The following is a 16,207-nucleotide window of genomic DNA, read 5'->3' as shown; positions in this document are numbered from 1 at the left end:
GGGGGGGAAACGGCTGACACCAAATACAAGTGCAGCTCTGGATGTGATGCAGTACCCCAAGAGACTCCGAGATCACACATGTCCTTAGTCATGATAAGGCTGAATCCACCTTTCATCAAATTCAGCCTTGAGGGGGACATCAGTCGCCGCATATGAATTTCTTACATAGTTCGCATTACTTACAATAGGTGCTTTCTCGTAAATGATCATCATTCTGACAGGACAATATGCAATAGTCTTTACACTAGTCTATTAGTGAGCGCTCATCAATATTCCTCACTATCAAGCCCAGACAATTCCCAAGTACAGCAATCTCGATAATCAGCCTATGCCTCACTGGATAAATACTGCATGTCTGTCAGAGGCTGCAAAGATATGCATAATGATAAGTACATTAATCAAAGTCGAATTACATCACTATTCATCTTCATTTTCAGATGTGGAGAAAAACCTTTGACGTGTTCTCCTGATTAGTCATAAAACCTTGAAATGCTTGGATGCAGAAATGCCCCCTCCCTAATTTATCCATATCTAATGCATGCAGGGATATACACATGCATGCAACACAAGGACTTTAACCAATTTCTATCAGAATACGTGCATGCCTTTGACATTTTGATTTAGTAACATTTTTAAAAGGCAGACTAAATGAATCACCCACTTTTATCACAATACCTGTGAATGTGTGTGCAACTCAAAAAAAAAGAAAGAAAAAAAGAAGTAACTCTTACCTTGAGAAACAGATCAAAGGTGCAAAGGACAAGATAGCACAGATCCCCTGTAGATCCACTGCTCATCCATGTACTCAGTGGGTGCCAGGGTACCGTCCAGCCACTGGAGCAGCTCTCACAGGCTGCGGGAGTGCTGAGAGAGAGGCAGCCGGTGCAGTGACAGCTGGAGTAGTTGTGGCACATCCGGCAAAGATTCAGGTTATAGGGATAGAAGAGGGAAAGAAGCAGACAGACATTGCCTCAAAACCTGATCGGGTCCTCACTGACACCCCCCTCCTGGCTTTTACACCGATCTCTCCCCCTCTTCTCCCTCATACACCTCATTCAAGCATCACTGACACTCGTTTGCTCTTGTCCCTGCACTCACCGGGAACAGGCACTCACACACGTAGCGGAGATCTCCATCTCGCAGTGCTGCTGCTGCTGCTGCTGCTGCAATCTCTGTGCATTCGTGATTGAGTGTATGTGTGTATGTGTGCGTAAGAAAGGCAGGGAGAGGGTGGGCTGGTGGGTGGATGAGTGGGTGGATATGGCAAAGGGAAGAAGGGGGAGGAGTGAGGGGTAGTACGCAAGCTGCTGAGGAAAGTCCAGAGTTGGCGAGCTGCATCATCGGTGAAGACCCCCTCAACTTGTCCTCCACAGGCTGGCTCTCTTGACACGGAGCTGTTATATAATATGAAGGGCTTTTGCAGATGGCAGAGACGGGGAGCTGTGAAATAATAATGCATTGTGCTTTTAATTGGATGTCTCCTACCCCCCCATTACTTTCATACATCTGACACATTGTTTATGAAAGGTGGTGAGATGGGCTGAATCAAGCAAAGAAGTGGCTATGTAGCTTCACAAAGGGGCGATCGGGGAGGCGAAGAGCCAACAGGGCAGCGGTGTTAATGAGAATCCGAGACAACACAGAAAATGAAATGACGGGAGGGAGTAATAGAGAGGCACAGATAGAAAAATACCACACTGGAGAAAGAGAAATATTGATTTTCCAGACTTCTTAAGTTTCTCACATTATTCTACTTTTTTTTTTAAGTTAAGAGGATTAATAATATATTGTATCCTGTTTTCTAACAGAGAAAACACATAAATATGAAAACAGATTAAATGTTGTTTCTGGAAAAAAGGGTTTCTGCTTTAAAGGGGGAGGAAGTTACATCAAAGCTGTCCAAACTGATCAAAGCCAAAACACAAAAAATACTCTTCATGTATATATGATCCTATTATTATCATCTTGTTATGATTTATATTAGTTTTGTTTTTACCTCTTCCTGCTTCTTGCTTCATGCTTAAGTAAAGTCTCTTTTAACAGTCGCTGAAACCTGCAGACACTGTACCAGTCTTCTTCTTCTGCTTCTTCTATTTAGTTGTTGACTGGTATTCCAAAAAATGTTGTAAATAGAAGTTTTGCCAAAATTAAGTGGTGAAATGCTGCAGGATACAGATAAAATTGTAAAAGATCTATAACGCTTTTGCTGGTAAAGAATATCAAACATTTAAAAAGCAATGAAACGAAAATTCCATTGAGAGAAAACCTGAAGTGGCCTCTATTAGCCAAGCTTGTGCCAGGACAGTTATTTCTATGTCTACGTTTACTGGATGCCAACAGTACTGTGCAAAAACTTTTAGGCTTATTTTCTGCATAATCAATTCTTATCTGTCAACAACAGATTCACAGAGGTGCTGGATTGTCCCAGTTTCATTCTGCAGTCCACGACAAAACACAAAGCATAGACTAGACTTCAGTGACTAGAAGCATAAGGGCAACAAAGACAATGTCCATGATCAAAAGCACCCACCCGCTGGCTCCAAAGCATCAAAAGTTGGCCTCAGAGAAACGACAACAGTCTATTCTCATTCCCAACAGGGCATAGACAGATACTTGGTAAGAATCCAGTGGTGTCACAACTGCATGCTGTTGCATATAACGGCTGGAACAACGTAACAAAGACTTTAAGATGTCGTGTTCACCTCAAATTTCCCCATATTTCAATATGATTGGGCAACTTTGGGCTGTGAAAAAGAAGCTGAATCTCGAGGGGCTCCACAGCTTCTAATACTGCTGGTTAACATAAAATGACAAAACCCCAACTGAGAGTCAGTTTTGTCATAGACTAAATTTTTGTCAGTGTACACTCCACTTTAACTGCAAATTTTAGAGTAAGTTCTATGATTTTTATTTAGTGATGAAGGAGGAGTTTTCAAACTATGATGTGTCTTAAAGTGAATTTCGTCCTTTAAAGCACAGCTTGTTACATATGCTTTGATTATTTCAGAGTTAAAGGTTGAAGTTGGGAAACAGATGTCATAGGAGGTTCCTGACACAGGACAAAGGTTTCATCATTCTTAGCTTATATAAGCAACTTGAATATGAAGAGAAGAAAGGCTTCTTCATATTATTTTTTCTTCGTAAAGGCTGACAGGGAGCAGCAGCCAGTGCAGTGATCTCCTGACTGCCGAATTATTGATTTAATTGTCTGTTTTCCTCCCAGCCCTGCCTGTTCATAGACCTATGATGAGCTTCTGACTGAGCCCACTGCATGCATGCCAATTCAACCTGCCATGAACCACAGCTCCCCCTCAGTCTCAACACCAGCTTAATCTCACTGTACTTAATGAGTGGAACAAGACAGAGTTGACAAGTACAAAAAAATCCCCCCCTCCACCGCTTGCCACAATCCTTCCTCCTCTACTACTCCGTTTATTGACATGCCAAAGGCTGTGAGGGGAGTGCCCAGATTTATGCAAAAAAGTGCTCGCTACTTGCTGATGACTGTCAGCTTAACCATTCATTAGGTTTGGATCCCAGAGGACAGCTTGAGCCTCTGGGCCACTGTACAGTAAATGCAAAGATTTTAAAGTGGCCATGCCCAATTTAAATCAAGGCTTGGAAAGGGAAAGCGTATGAAATGGAAAACAGCAGATTTTACATAAAAGATTGAGGTGTAATGTTGAGGCTGAGACACAAACATTGCTCTGTTTCTTCCATTCGATTTCCTGGTCTCTGTCGAGCTCTCCAACATCTCAAAGGTGAGGGGAGTATGCACTGTCAAACGCTTCTCTCAGATCCACAGAAGATCCCTAGGTGAAATAGAAATGTTTGGATTAGCATATGAAGCAGCCAAAGCAGTAAACATACATTTTTATCTTTTATCTAAATTATTCATAAGGATTTTCCTACTGTATGCAGAAAACTCATGGGGATCCGAACAAGTAAGATCACTAGAGATAGCTGGAAACATGAATAAACAAGGACTTTCTCACATCTTCTCAGCACCTGAGGAAAACAGTTTTTGGCACTGTTGGGAAGCTGAAGAGAACAGCATTTTTGCTTCAGATATAAAATCATTGAGCATGGTGATTATACCGATCATCTACAACAGGGGTGTCAAACTCAAATACACAGTAGGCCAAAATTCAAAACTGGAACAAAGTCGTGGGCTAACATTAATATTTATTGAAATATATTTATTCCTCCAGATATAAGAATGAATCTTTTCTTATGGACTCAAACACGTTTTGCTGAAAAACTGAATATGAAACAAGCAAAGCTTAATACTAAACAATATATATATATTAGCTGTATAATACCAGTAGGCCAGCTTTAATAGTAATTTGGTATGGCTTCGCGGGCCAAATTACATTTGGGCCAGAGTTTGACACCTATGATCTACAACATTAAAAAACACTGATAGGTGAGGTGAACAACATTTATTACATTCATGAAACTGCATTGGATGAGCACTAGAACTTAATGTTGGAAGCACTGGAAATGGACAAGTGTCAAGCACCTATACAGTTAAACAAGAGTGTAATTGCTAGACTACTGTGTCAGAGCATCTCCCAAACAGCATGTCAGCTGGGGCTCATCAGGACTTATAGGACATGTTGATAGAGTTGTGCTTCCTGATATCGCAAGCCACCTTTTTGGTCTTCTGCAGTCCATTTTAATTTTTTAATTTACCAGACTCCCCTAATTAATGCATAGCAGCTTATCTATACCTGAGAGGAAGCAGATGGATAAGCTCATCAGGAAGCTCTGTGCTAGGATTCCCCCTCAACCCAGTGCAGGTTATAGGAGGTGGTAGAGGAACTTTGGCAAAAATCACATCACTCTTCAACAATGTCCCCAACCCATGCATAAAGCTGTTGCAGAAGTGGAGTGCATCTTCCGTGACAGACTGCTGTATTCTAGGTGTACAAAGGAGTGTTATCATAGGTTTTTCCTCCCAGCAGCCGTTAGACTTTATAACCATCACTGCTCCCAACAAACACAAAAAGTTGTTTGCATCCCTGCTGTCATTTGCACATTTTTTCCATTTACTGTAAATAGTCTGTCATTGTTTATACAGCACAAATATACACCACTTTTTGCACATTTAAAAAAGATTCTTACTCAGTTGCACATTTCTTTGGATCCGAGTATGCTATTTTTAATAACTGTACATTTTTTCCTTTTTATTTTTATTTTTGTGTGAATCTGCATGCTCTACGCACCTGAATTTCCCCAATGAGGGACATCAAAGGATATTTCTATTCTATTTCTGTTCATTTTCTTTTCTACTCATCCAGCTGCTGGTCAGTCTCCTTCTATAGCTCTTGTTAAACAAATAGCATGTCTTTGTGTTGACTCTGGCTCTTTTTTAGGAATCTTCCCACCAAACTGCCTCTCCACTTGTGTCCGATCAAACAGCGTTGACAACACAGCACTATTAATCACTATTAATGTCACTGGAAAATTGGCTTTACTATCTGTAAAAAACTCCCACAGAGAAGCCAACGCTAATTCTGCTTAACTCATTTCCATTATCCAACACAGGCATGTAAACACACAACTAATCAATGTAATATAGAAATGTTACATAACCCATCATTTTTCCATTGGATAGATGATTACTGGGTACCTATTTTATATGGTCTATAAACGCACTGGCAGGTCATTGTGTTTTAAAGTGTTGCCATTATAATCTAGTGTTGAATGTAAACTCATACATTGTCAAAATATCTTCATACTGTGACTCTGACTCTCTCACTTCTTACTCTCTTTGTGTTTTTCAAGTTGCAACATGTCTCTTCCTTGTGGTTTGAAGAGTTGTTTGAAAAGTTTTCAGCGTAATTGGTTGTCTGTAGATTTATTTGCATATTCACTGTGTGCCCAGGTCTCCTGAGACCGTATTCAAACACACATAATCTGTCACTGGAGACTTAGACCAGCATGCTTTTGTTGGATCAACAATTGGAAGACACAGACAGCTCTCTACAGCATCTTTTTTTGGTGTTTTACAATGTCCCTTTTAGTTTTAGGACAATTAGCAATTTGCAACTGATATCCTCAATAATGCAGTCAGCGCTGGAATAAGTGACTTTTATGTATACAGTAATAGCCATTCCTTTCAAGCCTTTGCAAAATAAATTTACCCAATGCTGAATAACACTACAATTGCTGGGAAAATGTTTCTATTGCTCTGTATTTTACATTACTGCTGGCAGATTGGTAGAAATGTATCAACCAGAAAAGACTGTTTTGCCAGAGCTGACAAAAGGAGCAAGATTAGCAACATAGCAGTGATGTGTGGTGACTTTCACAGACCCCTCACCACCACTACTACCACCACCATCAACAAGACAACAGTAAGTATTCAGTTGTCATCTAAATGTTTTCCCATTAGTTGTCAATAACGAGTGTTTTTATAACCATTCATTTAAAGTAGCAGTAGAAGTAAAACACTTTGAAAATACCTAGAAAAATAGCTATTTAAGATGTACCGTTAGACAGGTTGTTTGTTAGAGATAACTCTTTGTTAGAGAGAGTTAGAGAGAGTTAGAGAGAGATTTAGTAATTTTTATCCTGTCCATGAAGTCAAGACTGCAGATTTCAGTGAATTCGGAGGCAGAGTTAATCCTGCTTCCAGAGTCAATAGCCAACTGCAGCCACGAGATGGCAGTAATTTACAGGCTGGATGCGATCGACGGTAAGGACAAACAGTGTGGCTTCTCCTTACTGGATGCATGCATCCTAACCACAGTGCTTTTGTAATTACTCCCATTGTCAGAAGCAAAGAAGTTTGCACAGCTTTATAAGTTGGTTTCAGTATTGTATGGTACATTGTATATTTTTACTCTATGACGTTTTGGGGGAGTTTTTACAAGAAATATTTACAGGGATGTATAGTCGGGTTTTGATTCGCTGTTGGCGCCCTACATCAAAAACAAAAAAGTTTGCTGTGATAGCATTTCTCACTAAAGTCATTATGTTTCCTTTGGGACACCTTAATACGTGCATCAAATTTTGCAAGACCTTTTATTTAAGCATTTGACCTACTGGTAATGAGGAAAAGTTAGAGAATTGCAATTCATGATTAATGATCCCCAACACGGTCCTTGATTTCCTGTTACAAATAAGTGATCTTGATTGACTGACTAACTGCCTAGAGTCATACTTCTACTATCTGATCCATCTGCCCTACAATACATAAATGTATATTCCTTCTTAGATTTACTACTAAGAATAAACTTCTTAGTCTTTACATTTCCTGTAAAGAAAATTTCTGTAAAGAAAATTCATCAGAATTTTGTGTGAAAAAAATCTAGAGCGCTGCAGCTTAATCACGCTCATTTCTAGGTACACTTTTATTTATATCAGCCACTTCAGTATCTGCACGTCAAGATCTTAAAATTGTCAAATTATTATTTTTTGTCTGTGCAGTAGTTCTAACAGCCTGCTGTCCACAGAGCCTAGAGAGTAACAGTTGTGGTCTCTTGGGTATGTCCTCTTCCATCATTAAATACATAATGGCCCAGATTTTGTTTGCTTCCAGTCTGTGTCAACAGCAACTGCAGGCACTGGTCGACAGCGCACTTCAAAGTGAGAAATGATCTCTGAGCTCCAGTGATGCTGGATGTGCTTGGGTTCATGTCTTTCCACTCTGCGCTACTTTAGACTGGAAGATTTTTTTGTTTCCATGGTAGCCCATATTGTTGCGACTAATCAGATATTTTCAGATATGCATTAGTTTTGCAGTGGTTTTATCTCATCAAGAAAAAAAAAGCTTCTCAGAATAGCACAGATGAACAGAACATATTATGTGGAATTAGTCTAAAAAGATATGCTCTGTGTGGTGCTTCGAACAATATTTAATAGGGTAGATGAAAAAAATATTAATCACACATGAAGCTACAGCTTTGATTTATCTTGCTAATATAAGATCTCCAGGAAACCACACTTCATCATTCCTGCCATCATTTGTGACTCACCAAATATGGCTTTGAAGTTCCCTCATGCATGAAGATGTCATCTCTGCCCATTCAAATTAAATCACTGTTACTCATCAGTTTTTCCCGTTTGAGCTCATATCCTATCTCAGTGGTAACTAACACTACTGGTCATTTAGTGCACCAAGCATAAAGACTATGTTGATGGAATATTGGTCAGACTTCAGTGGCAAAGTATTCAAATTAGAAATACCGTTCTGGCTTTTGGGCATTTTACATTAACAAAATACATATCATATATATACTGGTGACACGGTGGTTAGCACTGTTGCCTCACAGCATAAAGGTCCTGAGTTCAATTCCACCATCTTTCTGAGTGTTTGCATGTTCTCCCCGTGTTTGCGTGGGCTCTCGCTGCGGACTCCAGCTTCCTCCCCAATCCAAAGACATGCAGTTAGGGGGGGATAGGTTAATTGGAAGCACTAAATTGCTCATAGGTGTGAGTGCGAATTGTTGTCTGTCTATGTGTTAGCCCTGTGACAGACTGGTGACTTGTCCAGGGTGGACACTGCCTCTCACCCCAAGACAGACTCCATTCTGTAATCTTTTCCACATATTTCACTCCATTGGCAACATGTTTGGGGTCATTGTCATGTTTAAAAATGATAGCCAAGCAAATAGTTTCACAATGGTATTGTGTGATGGGTCAAAATCAGACTGTACTTGTCTGCGTTCATTATTCCATCCGTTTTAATTAGACCTCCAATACCACTGACTGAAATGCAGCCCCGAACCATGACAATGTTTTACAAATGTCCCAACACTCCTGACCTCCTCAGTACATCCTGACCATGATTTCAACCTAAGCTTTTAAATTTGGATTCATCACTCCATGACACCTATTGCCAGTGAGTTTCTGCCAGCCTTACTTGACAGCCAGCCTTCCACTGCAACCATATCTAACATTTCTAATGAGACTTCAGCAAACAGTAGATGGATCAGCTGAAGGGACCTCATGCAGCTTTGAGGTCCTGTGTCATGTCTTGCTGGATGTTGTTGTTGTTGTTGTTATTTTGCTACTTAATGACTTTCAGATATTGTTCATCTGTTGTAAATATGCACTTTTTTGTTTTTACGCCTGGCACTTTTGTCCCCCACGTCTCTATTTTCTTCACAGACACTGAGATAGGCCAACAAAAAAACAACAACAACAAAAAATGGTCAGATACTGAAAATGAGTGAAAAGCCATCAATGTCCAGGGAAAATCTTTGAAAGATGCTCAGAAAGTCTGGATCCTTGAAAACTTGCTCAGGACTTTATTAAATGGAAGCGGGTAGCTTTGCATTTTGCAGCTCTGTTTCCTGCTTATTACACAGAAACTACCACAAGTGTTTCCAGGTAATAATCACACAATTTTTAAGTTTGCTTTAATAGGTTATGTTATTAAATAGAAACAGGCAGTTTTGCAATTTCCAGCTCTGTTTCTGCTTATTACACAGAAACTGCAGAAATAGATCCTATATTAAATTAAAATGTGGCAGAAGTTCTGCTAAGTATTACACGCATCTATGAGAACTTGCTAAGAATGTACTGTTTCTTCTCTTCTTACTATTTCTCCTGTCACAGTTGCTTCTGTATCTTAATGTAATCCCAGACTGATGCAATGATGTAAGATCAAGGGAACAATACCATCTGTTCCTTTTCTTCTTGTAGCCTAGGACAGTTCTTTACGACTTAATATTGTATGTATATTTCGGCTTGTTGTCATGCTGCAGAAGGAATCTGGCACCAATCAGACTGAAGGTAGTGTAATGGATAATAAGCTAAACATCTGTGTTGCTTGAAACAGTTTTTTCTCTAATTTTGTGTATAAAATGAAAAAAAAACCTCTTCTGATACATCCACAGTAACACAACGATAATAATATTCAGATCACCGCGTGGCCATCTGTTTCTACTAGAAATCTGATATGCTGTGTGATTACTTATAGTCAGCTAATGAGCATCGAGCACAGCACACTGCAGTGATGTTCCCATCACTTCCGAGGACTTTACAATGGTTTATTTATTAATTTTGCTCACCTCTAACAATATACACTACTTGGCTAACCCTAACCCTAATCAAACACATAACACACAAACTGTGTATATATTATTATATGCAATAAGATATTAAATACCAGTAACTGCTAATAATATTATTTGCAGTCACTGAATACACATTAGGATTTTGGCTGCTGTCCTATTTCCAAGATGCAGAAGATGCAGATTTGGTGCAGATTTTATGCTGATGCATTTATCCTTTTTTGAGACTGGCAAAAGGAATATGCTAGCCAGTCCAGGCTGGGTTTGTGTCTCCTCCCGGTTCAAACCAGGTGGCTTTTGTTATGTGAAGTGTAGAGTCCATGGAGCCACGATGAATACAAATATCTACAAACACAAATTATGTGGAAAAGAGAAATTGCTGTAATGGCTGCAGTAGCAGAATAGAAATTCTAATCACAGTGATTCATGAATATATCAGCTCTTCCTGGGTTGAAACTACTTTCCCTATCATTTTTCTAACTCTCTTGCAATTTCATCATTTTTTTCAAACCTTATCTTTCTGCATTCTTTGGTTTCTGTGGTCATGGTCTTTACATCCCTTCTGGAAATGCCGCTTGGACGAGAGGCATTAGAATGAGTGGTTTGTCTTGTTCAAAGCGGCCCCATAGAATCGCACCATATTGCATTGAGGACTTAATAATGACAGTTCTGAATCACTCCCCAAATAATCTGTCTCAATTCATACACCCTTGAGATGAAGCTGCAGCTCGGTATTAGTGGAGAGAAGCTGTCAGATGTGTCAGGAGCAATAGTGGTAGTGCTTACTCATCACTGGGTTTACACACTGTGCTCTTCAACACCCACTTCTGATCTCTGCAGACTGGACATATATTGAATGTTTCGATGTTGTATCGAAATGCCCATTGACTGGTGGCTCAATAGCCTTCGCTTTAAACAATATTACACATTGAGAAATTCTGCTTGCACTATCTGGCAATTACAAAGCAAAAAAAAGCAAAAAAAAAAAAAAGAAAAAAAACAGATCAAAAAAAAGAACAAATCAGGGAAAAATATCATTCATTGTCAGTCATTTCCAGACAGTCAGTACACACACACACACACACACACACACACACCACACACACACACACACACACACACACACACACACACACACACACACACACACGTCCACATTTTCCTTCCTGCTGCTGTGACACAGCAAAATCCTCAACAATTTAATTTTTAGGGGCAGGAACCATGATTTTTATGGAAGGCACAATCCTTATGAAAAGAGATCTGAAACCAAAATGTAGTATTCCTGGCAAAGAAAATTGAAAGTCCTTGCTGCAGGCTGAGCTAAAGATCTGTCTCTAATTGGATGGAGGTAATTGTGGCTGTGTGACACGGGTCACAAGTAAATTGGCTTTTTTGCACAAGCAGCAGGAGGTTTCCAATTATATAACCATAACAGCAACGTATTCCCCAGCCTTTACGTCTTTCCTCTGCCCCCACATGTATACAATGCTGTATTTGCAATTATGAGTTACATATAAAACATTAGACACTCGCTGCACATCAAACAGGAGAACAGTAAACAGTTTTCAGGTGTTGAGGATTTTTGTGAATGCTGAGAAATCAATTTGAAAAAGCACTAAAGTGCTGCTAAAAGGTATTTCAGCTAAGCTTCACAATGTAACATAACAGACAACATGGGTGACACAAGTTTCAAACTTCATGAAAGTCAGCTGTAAAGAGTTCTATTTCAGCAATGAAAGGATTTTATCACAAAGTTCTATAATCGGAGAGCAGGAAGATTGTGGGTTGTACCTGGTAACACATCAAAATGTCACTTTGGAGTCAAACAGGTGAGCTTGTGCAACATGTGGACTTAGGAAACATGTATTTACACAAAGCATATGATGAAAAAAAACTTTGTCAATGTTCACTGCAGTGATGATAGCAGTACTTTAAGCTGATGTGTACTAATGAGAAACCCTTATTTTTTTTATAAATTGGAGGAACTACTGTTTTTTTTATTTTAATATGTGGCTTTTTAAAAACTTGTTGGTTGATTGCTAGTTTGATTATTGAATGGTGTCTTGTATTGCTTTTAATCTGTCGATTAGAACTTGGTTACTTAGAATTAATCCATTTAAAAAAAAAAACCACAGGAGCGGGCGCCAGTTTGTGGAACCCATCCATCTTAAATACCCTGCCCGCGGTAACCATTGTCATTAAGCCTAATCATGTTTTATGTATATGGTTAGAGACCAGCTGCATTGTCACAAAACTGGCTCAGAGCAGGTGATAAGAAAGGTGTTCACAAAACATGTTTACTCAAATATAAAGTAATTTAAACGTAACCTAACCAAGACACAGAGTTTACCAATAGGTTGATTTCAGATGGAGTGGAAGAGAGACTGAGCAGATCACCTGGGCCAGCTTTGATAGCCTGCAAGACAGTAGCTGACGATCCTCCCAGGCCAACCAAAAAGCAGGCCATGGCTTTCATGAGTGTGAGAGGGTCGTAACAACATACATAGTATGCCTTATAAGTAGTTACTTTTCATTTAAATATGACAAATAATTCTGTCAAACTATATATGCGTTTTTACCATTAATACAGGCAGCTGCAAAAACAGCTGCACTTACCAACAGAAAAGTTCATGATATTGTCAATAATGCACCTCAGTATCGTTTTTATCAGACAGATGATTTTCTATTCTGTATTTAGGCTCTGTGAGTCATTTTGAACCACATGCATATTGGCTAACATGTTGTCAATCACAAGTCATTAGCCAAAAAGCATGTGGTTTCACAGTCATACCCGTTCCTCCTTGTGACAGTGGGGATTTATTAGCAATCAAGATTGCAATGGAGGAAACACTCATCTCAAAGTTTCAAAACAAGACTTCAGAAAACAATGTATGATGTCACAGTAGCTACACTCATCTTTTACACTGTTTATGTTCAAAACATCTTTACCTGATGATCACTGAGCACTGATGATTGAGAACATTCTTTTTGTCTCACTTTTAGTCAGTGACAGTGAGGCCACACAGATATTTAAGTATAAAGGCTTTTTAGTCTTTGATACTGCACTACGTATGTATAAACACTATGAGTATGTACCTTGTTTCATAAAAGCAGCATGACATTCCAAACTGTTTTTGCAGAAAATTCCTCAAAAAAACGCACTGCGAAAAAAATGAAGTCAAAATCAGGCATCATGCAATGATGTGTCATAATCTACAAGGTGTGCAGACTCAGTGAAGCTGGGAGGCAGCAAGGATTTAACTGAAGGTGAGCCATTTAATAAGGCTGATTGTCAAATAATTGAAAAATTAAAAAAGAAAACATAATAGAGAACCTAAACTGACAAAAGCTAGTAACAGAGCCCATGAAACCCGAAGAAAACACAAGCATAGATAAACAAACATTTTGGCAAAGGGCAGAGGAAAACAGAGACAGTATATACACTGAGGGGAGATTAGAGAAGTGGAACCACACAGGAACACAACAGGAACAAATTAGACATAACAAGTCAGGGGAAGCAAAACTGAACAAAATGGACACGTGACAAGGACTACCAAAATAAAACAGGAAGTAGCACAAACACTGAGAATCAAACAAAGACACGCCAGCTTGATTCTAAGACTATATTCAGTACTGATGCACATTTTGAACTATGAGCACACTTGTTGCCAAATGTAGTGGTCTGATTGATCAAATCTGTTTATTTAGATGGGAAAATCTTGCTTTGAGAAAATAAATGCTGGACATTCAAATCAAAATAAGTGATTATTAATATGCCCCAGTGAAAAAAACTGGGCAGCATGGACATAATTTGATTGCATACTGTTAAAATGTAAGAGTATGTGAAAGGCCTCTGAGGAGAGAAAGCTACCAAACAGATAATGGCTAGGCTCAGCTTGTGGCAGGTACAGCACAGCAAATGCCAGTGATTCCTACTAACTGCTCCCGTTAACATTGCTTGCATGGATTTGGAAATAATGCAGATAATGGCAGAACTCAAAGGCAATGTAAAAAGCTGGTCATTAGAGGTAGGGAGAGATATAATTTAAATCCAGGGATAATGGTGCACACATTCAGGGAGTCTGTTTTCCCCAGCACAAGGAACAGAAATAGCTGTGTAACAAATAATAAAAGACAGACAAAGAGAGAGGGGTTCAAACTGTGGCTCCTGACAACTGAAGACCCATCACTGCATGATGGAGGTATAAATGTCAGATTCCTGGTTAAAGAAAATGTTGCAGAAATGGTTGGAAACAGTCCAGCATTGGAAAGCTCAACTGATCTCAAAGAAATACATGAAATGACACTTTTAACAAACCATCACAATATAATGCTGTGTGAAGAGGTGAAAAGTGGAAAGTAATGTGTTAAAATTAGATGTTCGCACCAGGTAAATAATGCCAATAAAAAGTGAATTTGTCATTGACATTGTCATGGAACTTTGTTGTGATGGGTACGCAAATTCCCTGCTTAATGTGCAGCAACAACAGAAGAGGATGTAGCGACAAAGTGGATCAAACTCTAGGACTCTAGGACATGCACTGTGTTGGATCATAGTTTTTAATATGGCTGACTTCAGTATTCAGCTCATTTTAATACTTTCGTTCTCAGTTGTTGTTTGGCGCTTCAGGCACTGAAAATAAAATTGGTTAGATTTGGGAAAAGGTCAGGGTTTGGGCAGTGAGGCACCTCTTGTGGTTGTGAAATTAAGTGGATGCAGAAACTCTGACCTTTTCAGGTGGTTACATGACCTCAGCAACTGCCGTGTAATGGGGTGTTTGGAGGTTGTATGCGTTTCACTTATTTCTGAGGAAATAAGGCTGGGGAAGGAATCAAGCTTCAATTCTATTTAAAGATCAACAAGAGTATGTTGGTCCAATCAGACGCAGGGGTAGAGGAAAAGCTTGCAAGTGCTGTAAAGTAAGAGAGTCTATCACAGGCTGTGTGATCCTGTATTTGTTAGGTTTGCTGGTCATGTCAGGTCACAGTAGCATGGATGTTCAGAGCTGTTAAACATATTTAGGGGGTGACCACAGAGGATTATCCACTTCTATTTCTATCTTGTCCTCTGCATCTTCCTCTGTGAATCAAAAAATTTAAATGTCTTCCCTCCTCTTTGACATTCCCATTCTTCTATTTACTGGTAGCCTGACCTTCAACATCCTTTTAAAAGTATGCCCAGAACCCAAATCAAGCTCACCTCTCTTACTTCTTCCCTTAGCAGTCCAAGGTGTGCAATACTGATTCCTGTTTCTGTCCATCTTTGTCATTCCCAACACAAATCTGAGCATCTTTCACTGCCCTGCCTGTAGCTGTGGCTCATGCCTTTTCATCAGCAGTACTTGTATACATAGCTGATCTCACTGTCGTCTTATAAACCTCCCTTTTCACTCTTGCAGGAGCCCTTCTGTTTTAATTCATCAGTTAGTCTCCATCCGTGCCACCATGTCTTTTCTCTCTTTCTCACACCCCCATTTGCTGTAGATGGCTTCGCCTGTTGGCAAAATTCAGTTGTCCTGTATTTTCCGGCACATATATTCTCTACCTACTTTCATCCCTGTTCGCTCCAAGCATAATTCCACCTCTCCAGGTGCTTTTCATCCTTCCATAGTACAGTGTACATGCAACTCAATTAACCCCAATCCCAGCCCACAAACCAAAAGTGCTATTCATAAAAGGAGGCGTTAGCATGGCTGACTGTACAAAAATGTGAAAATAACATATTATTGATTTTCTAAGTATTACATGGGAAACAATTTGTAACTTGAGCAGAATGATAACAACACACATGCACGGCAACAAGACTACACAGAATGTTTCATGACCCGCTACCACGTTTACATGAACCTGAAAGCAATTAAAACAAAATAAATAAATAAATGTTTATTTATTTACTTTTGGGCCACTTTTTGGGGGCAATTTTGTCTTACTTCTTTTGATTTTTTTTTTATCTTATTAGATAAAGTATATATGTGCATATGTATATTAGGGGTACAACAATATACAAAATTCACGGTTCGGTTCGATACTTTGGTGTCACGGTTCGATATTTTTTCAATACAAAAAAATGTTCATGCCTTTTTAATTTGTCATTTATTAAATTTTCACGGCACATTCTGCACCACATCTCTGTGCGTTCATCATTTGTTTGAAGCCAGCTCACCTCCTGCAATTACTTT

The 16,207-nt window shown here is 39.2% G+C and overlaps 1 protein-coding gene across 2 annotated transcripts in view; it reads right to left on the bottom strand.

The window, feature by feature from the left end:
- insyn2ab (inhibitory synaptic factor 2Ab) overlaps window positions 1-1,444 on the bottom strand; it is a 23,676-nt gene extending 22,232 nt beyond the window's left edge. For both annotated transcript variants that reach the window (XR_006054948.1, XM_014336398.2), the window contains exons 1-2: window positions 1,099-1,444; window positions 732-894 (exon numbers count right to left, since the gene is read on the bottom strand). The gene's annotated coding sequence lies outside the window, so the exon portion shown is untranslated. The remainder of the gene's footprint in view (window positions 1-731; window positions 895-1,098) is intronic.
- Window positions 1,445-16,207: the final 14,763 nt, after the last annotated feature.

Source organism: Haplochromis burtoni, unplaced genomic scaffold (assembly GCF_018398535.1).
Source record: "Haplochromis burtoni strain Fernald_Lab_line unplaced genomic scaffold, NCSU_Asbu1 Contig_7, whole genome shotgun sequence".
Classification (NCBI taxonomy): Eukaryota; Metazoa; Chordata; class Actinopteri; order Cichliformes; family Cichlidae; genus Haplochromis; species Haplochromis burtoni.
The sequence above is the reverse complement of the archived record's forward strand: the minus strand, read 5'-3'. Positions and strand labels throughout refer to the sequence as shown.